At 41.0% G+C, this 9,870-nt stretch overlaps 1 protein-coding gene across 6 annotated transcripts in view; it reads left to right on the top strand.

Annotated features, from left to right (window-relative positions):
• The first annotated feature begins 953 nt into the window (after nucleotides 1–953).
• The window catches only part of CHL1 (cell adhesion molecule L1 like), a 200,945-nt gene continuing 192,028 nt past the window's right edge, over nucleotides 954–9,870 (top strand). For 4 of the 6 annotated variants that reach the window (XM_084766825.1, XM_084766824.1, XM_084766827.1 and 1 more), the window contains exon 1: nucleotides 954–1,130. The gene's annotated coding sequence lies outside the window, so the exon portion shown is untranslated. Of the gene's footprint in view, nucleotides 1,131–2,005; nucleotides 2,142–9,870 lie in introns of those variants that run through there. The other 2 variants (XM_084766826.1, XM_084766823.1) reach the window with 1 other exon arrangement.

Raw genomic sequence — 9,870 nt, 5'->3', positions numbered from 1 at the left:
AAGACTTGGTGGAGTAAAAGTTAATAGTCAGTAATTTCATTACCATCAAAGAGCACTTAAATGCAATAGGATTTTTAAAAGCAATATTGTATACATATTTTGGAACATATAATCAATGTGTGGAAGAAAAATGAAGGAGTGTGCTCATCAGTTAGAGTGCCAAAGTTTGTGATTTCTCTATACATCCTCCCCAAAACATCCATTTGTTGGTAAAAAGGCATCAGGAATGGATTTTTTTTTTTTGCACTGTGAATGAGCAAAAAGATCTTTTATTCTTTAGCATTAAATTAATAGAGAATACATAGGAAACCGTCAGTGTCCAATCTGGAGAGGTACAGATGGTAGAGGAGCACAAATTATACATTAGATAACAGTAGAAGAGCTTTTTAAATTTATGCCTGCACTGATTTGACAGCTAATGGAAATGGCTTTTTTGTAAATTAAATTACTGCAAGTCCCACCACCTCCCCAAATGAAGAAGCAAATCCAGCAAGACTTTATTTAAAGAGGTACAAGGCACCGCACCCCTTCACCACGCAGCAAAGGGTAAAACAAACTGGAAGCCTGTGTGTGTAATATGAACGGAGAAGGGTGGGAGAGGGAGGTGAGGGGAGGGGTTTCTTTTTAGGCTTCTTGACTGGCGAACCGGCAGCGATCCTGCCTCTTTTGGCTTAGAGATGATAAAAATGACAAGCAAACTTTTGTCTTTGTCCCCTGCTTTTCATAAAACCACAGTCTAAAGCTTGTAACTGCCGCTTGTCCCAAGGGAGAGTGTAAAAGGGAGGGAAAAGAAGCCTTGTGGGTGAAGGTAGCAGAGCAGATCCGGGGGACAGCGGAGAAGAGGCGCAAGCCAGTCTCTGGCAGGAGGGCGTGGATACCGGTGCAAGCTCCAGTGCAAGCTTGAACAGGTCCAGCCTTCTGGAGACCTGTGCCAACAGCAGGAGGGGACAGACCGGAGCTCTGTGGGCAAACCAGGGCGTGGATCAGCGGGGAGTGCCCAAGGAGAAACTCGCCTGGATCCGCCCAGAGGCGCTGCTGGACCTCTTTGGTCCCTCTTGCCCCTGTGAGGCGGCTTAAGAAGTTTCCTCAAAGGAAGGCACCCCACAGATGGGATATCAGAGGCGGCTCAGGTGAGTCTATACGCGGCGCCTGTCATGCTATGGATTGAGCTCTCTCTATCTGGCCTTAAGCTAACTCTTTGAGCCAGGTGGAGGGAAATCGAGGGATTGCTTTTGGAAAAAGAGCAACTCTATATCAAAGGGAAATGGTGCACAACACAGGATTCCATCCTTGCCCAAAATGGGAGTGGCTCAAGGTCCCTTCTCTAACCTGAGTAGAGGAGCCGCCTTTCCGTGCCCCGCAGGTGGCTAAGGTTTGATTTTTGACAGCTCCAGGGCAGTGGATGGAGTAAAAAAAGCTTCAGGGGACCCGTGCACCTTCAAGCTCCCAACCTTCGGTAGGCTGACCTGTCTTTCTTCCAACATAGCCACCGCCCCCCTCCTTATCCTCCGGAGAGGATTATGCCCTCCGTAGATTGTAGCCTTCAGGGGCTGGGGCTGGTCGTACACTTTTCTGCACTGCCCACCTCTAGGTCTTGGGGGTCCAGATTTTCCCACCCAGCCTCAAAGCCCCCATCTAGCTGTTAGTCTCTAGTCTCTAGAGATAATTCTTGGTTGCAGTGGCTGGCGTTCCTCAAATGCCTCCAGCCTGGAATGAGCGATCTGTGAACCGTGGTTGCGTTAGGGGAAAAGACGGAGACAGCACTCTCACCTCATCAGAACACCGTTGAGGCTAAAGGGTAGACCAGGGATCCCGGTTGCCATAGCTCCCTGGTAGCCTAGCCCGGAGATCTGGAGATGCCAGTCACGGACAGTCCCTTTTAGCTCTTTGTGCCTCTCCTTGTCTTCTTTCTCTGCCTCTCCCTATTTTTTTCCTCCCTCGAGTGAAAGTGTGCGTAGGGAGGGAGCAAGGAGCAAGTAATTAATTTAGAGAACTGGGATTGGAGCCGAGAAGCTGGAGACTTCCAGCTGTCTCCATCCCCACTCCCCTTGGGGTTGCAAAGAACCTCACTTTCTCACCCAGGGGCAGGGCTGAGGAATTTCTATGAAAAATCTGGGAAGAACAGCGGCATCAAGGTCCAGGTATTGGAGCCCAACGCTGGGAGAGGGAGCTGGGTGGGTGGCCTGAGGTCGGGCGGAGAGGGTGGGCGGGGAGTGCAGCGGAGCCACCAAGCACAGTCAGGTGTGAGTACCAGTGAGCGGCTGGGCGGGGAAGGAGCCTCTGACTCAGCCTAGGGAGAAAGGCAATCAATACTGCCCCACCGGCCAGATCTGTGAAGAGCTTGCCAGGGGCAGCTAGCTGAAGGCGCGCGCAGCACAGCGCGCTCCCGCTGGTCGCAAGGGGAGGTTTGCACCGACCGTGCTCTTAGGTCCTGAGCTAAGGAACTCTTGAAGGTACATCAAGGTAGATTCTTGGAGCCCCCTCCCCCTCTGCCCCCGCCGCCCGCCCGCTAGGAATTCTAGTTCTACCTCCTCAGGGATGTGTGAGTGGGAGGAGACATTTACTGTGTGCATCAGTTTCCCTCTTTTTAATAATAGGTATCAAAGCATCTCATTTTGAGTTGGAAGGCTGGAATGAGATTATCCAAGTGGACAATTTACAAGCTGTCTCTGATGAATAATTATCATTCAGAAGTTAGCTGTCCTTGGTGTTTTTACTGTTTCAATTAATTCTCAAATTAATTAGATGTGGTAGATTGTTGTTTCTCAGCATTTTTTTATTGAGGGCAGAATTCTGTGCTTTCTAATTTTAGACAATAACATTTAATAAAAAAATTTTAACACTCCGTTCAACTCGTAAGTCTGGTTTTTAGCAAATTGAAAGAGAAAAACTGAGCAGTTGTTAGCAGGTTGGCTCTGAGTCCAGTGCTAGGCACACGGAGGGTAGAAAGCTGCTCGCGAAACCACTGGCCACAAGAAAATCCAGTTTCTCCCATAATTCTGTATCTACGATTTGAACTCCATCTTTCACCTGCTAATGCTGCAGTTGGGCTTGTCTCATCTTCAGTCTCTGTGATACCTCAGCCTATGGCTTTCACAAATTAAGTTGGCTAGACAGGCTAATATATACCTGGATGTTCCCTCTTAGGGTCTTCAGTGCTCCAATAGATTTACCTTTCCTAATGGTGGCAAAGTGTGTGCTCTATTGTCATCACTTGACTTCTCCTGAGGTTTGCAAATATAGGACAGACCCATCCTTCCTTGCAAGCACCTTATGGTTGTGTAAGTTTTACATATCTGGTGTTGTGTAACAAGAGTTTATATCATGCACAACACGCTGGTATCTATAACTTAATACTTCCCAGTCCTAATTAGGCAACTAGTTTTAACTCAATTTTAAAGAATATTTTCTTACTAAAATATAGATGTATTTGGGTAAATTTTAAACACTTAAGATAGGCAGCTACTACTATCACAAACATTTTCATGATTTTTTGAAATACATCTCAATGAGAAAAGCATTACCTTCATAGAAGCATGCCTTTATTCTTCTGAAATATTTTAAAATAGATATGTTATACCTAAAGTTGTTTTGTTTAGATAATTTAACCAGATTCATCTTTCTGAAGAAATAAGTAAGAGCTGCTGTCCTATTAGTTCTAACTGAGAAGGGAAAAGGAAGTAACAGAGAGGAACTGATGTCAAGCAGGAAAGGGTGGTTCTTTAGGAAATGCTCTGGGTACCAGTTCAGGTATCATGTAGCGCCTGCTGCTTTTCTGTAAGCATTGCAGCACTCACCTGCACAGTGGGTATGTCATCTTTAAAAGGGACCTGGAGGAATTAGTGTGACAGCTTGTCTGAAATGCATGTGATCATTTACATATTGTTTCCCAGGAGCTCTGGCATTGAATGTTCTATTTATTGGAAATTATTTTGCCCTTTGATTGATGGCAGCCAACACTATGATAGAATGTCATCTGCTCTGGAAACAGAGATTTCACTTTCCCCCATTTTTTCTATTTTCCTTTGAAAAATCTAAGCAGCTGTGCACTTGGAAAAAGCTTCCTACTCCAGACAAAGGGCAGCAGCAGAGAACATGACAGATTGGAAGGTGTTGAACCCTGAATTCGGGGGACTAATTAACGTGTCAAGGTGTAATCAAGAGGAGGAACTTGCCTCCTACTGAGGCTGCTTGCAGTGATGAACTATATTTTCTGATTCGATCAGTGTTTCATGCTCTTTTTTTAAACCAACGCTGAGAATACTGTATTTTCAATTATGAACATTTTGATTACAGCATCATCCTAACTAATTCAGTCTGAACAGAATGCAATTATTATGGTGATTTACATACAATATGCTAAGTTAACAGAGGTAATGAATGAAAGCATAATATTCTTTCTATTCATTCCTGGAAAAAATATTGTGCTAAGCATTCTTTGAGAGAGAGGATTGCGTTGTTCCCCAGCACTTTGAGCCTACCTACAAGTAGATTTGGCACTGAGCCATTTTCTCTGCTATTAAAGTGAAAGCTCTCACATTTTGGAGACCACGTGTCTTTCCTCCCTCTTGGGAGGGACTGGAAACAATTCTCAATTTAATTAGATATGGTGCCTTCTCTTTTCTGAATATATTTATTAGAAAACGGAGTGTGCATTTTCTAATTTTGAGGGCTGGTTAACACTTTAAACATTACTAATTGCTGCAGTTTATTGTATGTGTGTTGCAATAGTGTGGTTAGTTAATTATAGCTTTCTCATTAGCACCATGTAGAGAATAATGAATTAACACATCCCTTTGATCAAAAGAACATCTAAGTTTATCTTCTGAGAATGAAAGTGTTATTGTGTTACCAAAAGTCACTATAATTTCCCCCAAGAAAATCAAATTAGTTGAAATTCTCCAGCAGTATGTTAGGAAGCTTGATGAATGAGTCGGATTGATCACAAACAAGAGAGAGTAGAGCTGTGGTTGCTTGGCAACCCAACATTATTCTGCAGTTTCTTCTGGTATATTTATCCAGTAAACTAGAAAATTCTGTTTTGTTAACAAATGTTTTTAGTGAGTGCACAAATAGACCATAACTAATTGAGATTTTATGTATTGCAGGTTCAGAAATGATCCTGTTTACCTTTCCATTGTGTTTAGATAATGACAATATAAAAAGCGTACACTGTTTTGTATATTTCAGAATTTTAGCTAGACGGCATTTGTTTCATTTTCACAGAATTTATTTCCACCAAAAGAAAATAAATTGTGTATCTTTTTTGGAAATCAATTGGACTATGTTTAGGTGTCTTCATGAAAATAATTAAGAATGAAGCAGAGAGCTTGAAGTAGAGTAGGTTGAGGTGAGATAAATCCTTTAAGCTATGATGTAAATTCACGGTTCATCAGTTGACCTGACAATCGAGTAATTTTAAGGTAGACATAAACATCCAACTCCAATGACACTGGCAGATAGCGATGACAATAATAAATGAATTGAATTTGGAAAACACATCAATACATTTGTGCTTTGACTATATCTTGCCACATTTTTCCTTGTGATGTTTGCCTGTGGCTTATTTCCTCAGGGGTTACAGAAATAGGAAGCACACACAACCACTGGCTCCCCTCTCATGATCACCTTTTTTTTTTTCTTACTCTGAGAGTGACAATCATACCATTTCCCCGTACAGCCTATGAATTTTAGTGCACATCACAATTCCATTTTCAGACTGTAAATTCTTGAGGGCATGTGTTCCATTTTATGCACCTCATAAACCCTTACCGTCCCTGGCATGGTAGAAAGCACGTTGTTGTGATGGCTAAATGGAATGGCTTTGTAGTCAGGCTACCAGGGTTCAAAATTGAAATGGCCAGCTCTCAGGTGCTGTAACTATGTCATTTTGATTTCAGATTGATTTCACTTGTGAAAACGGCTTACACACCTAGCTTGTGCTTGTTACTGTGACCATTATATAAGACCACACTCTGTCTATAGAGCCCAGTAGCACTTATTAACTGCTGGTTAATTTCCAGCTTTTAAATTCATTTTCATCTCTCTATACCACCCTTAGTGTGTGAATGAACAAAAACACATAAAGGTGCTTGTGTCACCCGTTGTGTACGAACACGTGTGAGCTGTGATCCATGGTACCATCAGATTTTTACCTATATGAATTACATGCACATATCTGAACAGTGACTCTGCCAGGTGTTTCATGGATCTTGAGACATGGTTCTTGCTTGTGGCAAAAATGAGACATACGTATCTCACACCTATTCAATCAGGGTCTGGTGGGGCTTGCATTGAGAGTCTAGTGTCCTTCCATGATTACCTTAGGTCTACACATCTTCCCTTAGATGCTGCAGGCCTGAGTACTGACTAACAGTTGTCTTGTTGCCATGAAGTTTGGTTGGAGAAGAAAACATCTTTGTCCAGTCTCTGAGACTTTTCTTACTAAACTCTTTGTCTCAAACAACATTTTGTTAATTGAAAGCATCTTAAGTGCTCTTTGCATTTACTGAGTATAATTTCATTTTTCAACCAGATGTCTCTATGAAGATGGTAGAAGAGGGGCCAATATAATTTTGTGGATGTAAATGGCCACACTAGGTTCATAGATTTAGAACAGGCTTAAAGATCAAGAAACCTGGAGCTTTTGAGATCTGAATACAGATGTGTTTTATGTTATGGTTTCAAATGAGGTAGGAAGAGTAATTATGTTTGGATACAATTACCTTGTAGGTGAGTTTAAGTTTAAAGACTTTTGTGCAGTGTCAAATAAAAGGGTAAACTGTAGTCTATCAAATGAATGACCTGTGGATTGAATATAACACGAATATGTATTTTGTCTGGCTGGCCCCAAGAAATTTCTAATTACATATTTTATGTAATACATAAAATGTGGAGCTTCTAAGATTTTTATGCATGTCTCATATTGGAAAACAAATCATATAACTTGACCTGAGACTCTGTATGTTAGAGATTGCCATTGGTCTGATTGAATGGCTCAATGGCACACACCCCTTTGGGGGATACGGAAAGACTCATTGATTTTAGCTGGTCTTGGTAAAACTCTCTCTCTCTCTCTCTCTCTCTCTCTCTCTCTCTCTCTCTCTCTGTCTGTCTCTGTCTCTGTCTCTCTGTCTCTCTTCCCTCTCTCTCCCTCCTCTCTCCCTCTACAATATTTTCATATTCCAAAGAGCCAAACAAAGGGGTTATAAATAGAAGTCTGCATCTTTTTTAAGGGAAATCAACAGTTTGTCAAGCAACATTGAGGATGTAACTGGCCTTCATCTTAAAGTCAAAACAGAAGTCACTAGGAGAAGACTGTGTTGAACTTGTGGCTTTTGGCAGAGGCATAGAACTAGTGTCCAGCCACAAGACAACGTCTTCTCCCTGTTCCAACAGATGCTGCTCCTTCTACAGAGTATCAAAACTGACCCATAGTCAGAAGTGAAGGAGACCTGTATCTGTAGAGGACAGCTATCTCAGAACACAGCATGATGGATGTGAGTCCACAATAGATGGGATTTGATAGATTTTCAAAAACACTCATTATACTTTGCATACTTCCAATTTATAGAATGTGAGTAATGAAAGTGCTTGAGTTGCCATAAATAACCCTGAATATGCCTCACTACATTTGCATTTAAGGTCAACTTTAGCCCTTTTCCTTTATTTTACTTTCCTCCATTTTTTTTATCATCCCAGATGGGCAAGTTCATAGTCACATATGATATGAAGTAGATAAAATGGATAAAATGTAGATAAACAGGAGTCTTCAGCTGTGGACCCCAACCTTCAGAACAAACTGTCCACCCCACCCCCCGGATATTCTCTGCTTTCCAAGGCTAGAGCTGATACAATGGTAAGGAGAATGCCAAAATCAGCTTCTATGGAATCAGGTTTGCTCTTTGAGCAGAAGTCCTTGCCCCAAGGAAAGCTTTGCTGCAATTTGGAGACTATGGTTGCTGTGCATGGAAAGTCAGGGCTCAAGTAACAGTGGCAATCGAGCACCAGTGTCATCTGGACATTTGGATCTTTGCAGGACATCCCTGTCTTTGGCAATCTTATATACACAAGGAAAGAAAGAAAAATCAGAGTAAGGGTGTATTGCTGGGAAATCTGTGCTTCTGAAGCTGAGGGAGGAGGCATTCTCCACAATTATAGAATATAAGTAGGTAAGAAGAATGCAGTAAATTTTGATGATGCTATTAGAGTTGATTGTGAACAGAGTGTACTACTGTACTGAAGACCTTTGCTAAAGAATATGACAATATCCATTCATTATGAGCTGTCTTACACTTTAATGGAGCCAAGAGAAGTAAATTACATCATCTACAAACAAACTTGGAAGAAAATAAATACTGACCTATTTGGGGACTCTACCACTCAAAACTGCTTTTTCCACTAATTCAGAAAATTACTCATGAAATGGTCATTTAAACTTTAATACCACATATTGTGTAAGCACGATATGCTTTTTAGAGAATATTCATATACCTTCTTGACTTTTATAACATGGTTAACAGAAGAAGAGAAGCTAGTAGCCCACGTTATATGTTAAAAAATTAACCCAAAGTCAAAAAGCCAGTCAGGTGGTGGGGTAAAAATAGGAAGGAAAGCTTAGAGAACTTCATTTGTAACCCAAATGAATACTTACTCTATTGCCTTCATATTTTTCATCTGGCTCCTTATTTGAAACCAATGATGAAACATACAAACAGTGTCAACTTTTTTTTTTCTTCAAATCAAGAAATACTATGTGAACTAGTGAACTCTGTAATAAATCTAGGAAAATACTACAGATGTCACCATTTCCACTCCCAGGACTGAATTCAGTCTTACCCAAAATAGGGAGTAGGTTTTGATGAAGTTTCCTCAATTTTATTGTATGTATTTGTATGGTTTTGTAAGGGGGTAGGGCCAGGGGCTTTCTTATGCAACAGTAAAAGTAATCAGTCACTTTATGAAGTTTTATTTAACTAAATATTGTCACACGTATCTGTAGTCCAAGCCGAGCTGAAATAAGGATATTATGAATTTGAGATCAGACTAGGCATTATATGGATTCTCCATCTACAAATTAACCATTCATCGAATATTTCCTTTGTGCTAGCTGTCAGAGTAAAGCTGAAATCTAAGCTACTTAAATAATTCCATCTACCACTGCCAAACATTTACACGGTGTTTACAATCTCCATGTCAGTAATTTGAGGAGAGTACCAATGTCTTAATACCTCATTTTAAGCCAGATAGTATAGACAGAGAAGGGGCCATGCTGAGAGTGGTATGGTATTGCTAGCAAGTGGCAATGACTGCACAGAGACAGAAATATCCAGCTCTTTTTCCTTAGCCTTTTGCTCTGACTCTGTGCTGCGTTGAGCCCACTGTACCATTTCTGCATCCTTTCTCTTTTCAGACATTTCATTCTCAAAATATACAGTGTCTATCAATGTCTCTCTCCCTTAAGTTCCCACTCTGATTTTCACTATAGACTAGCATTTTTCCTTGTTATCTATTCAAACTTACATGTGAAGTACCCAATCATTCAAGGTAAACATGAGAAGAGTAGATTTAAAAAAGGAGTCTTTCTAAAATGTTATGCGACACATAACTATCCTAGCTACACTGTTATTTAAGAAGAGATTTTGAAATCTTTCTTGCACTGTAGTCATAGTAAGAAAGGGCCACTGAGAGAGAAACTTGGCAATTAAATTCCCTGACAAATTTGAGGAACAAACAAACTTTTGTGCAGATTGGAGGTCCCAACTCCTTCCATTATATATGCTGTTAGGCATTTGTTTAACCCCTGTCTGCTTCTTTAGAATACAGTACTTGGTTTCTCAAAAAGAACATTTATCATTGTGTTATGAAAAT

The sequence above is a fragment of the Acomys minous genome, assembly GCF_964271855.1.
Source record: "Acomys minous genome assembly, chromosome: 17".
In the NCBI taxonomy this organism is placed as follows: domain Eukaryota; kingdom Metazoa; phylum Chordata; class Mammalia; order Rodentia; family Muridae; genus Acomys; species Acomys minous.
Note: the sequence above shows the minus strand (reverse complement) of the source record. Positions and strands in the feature narration are given on the sequence as shown.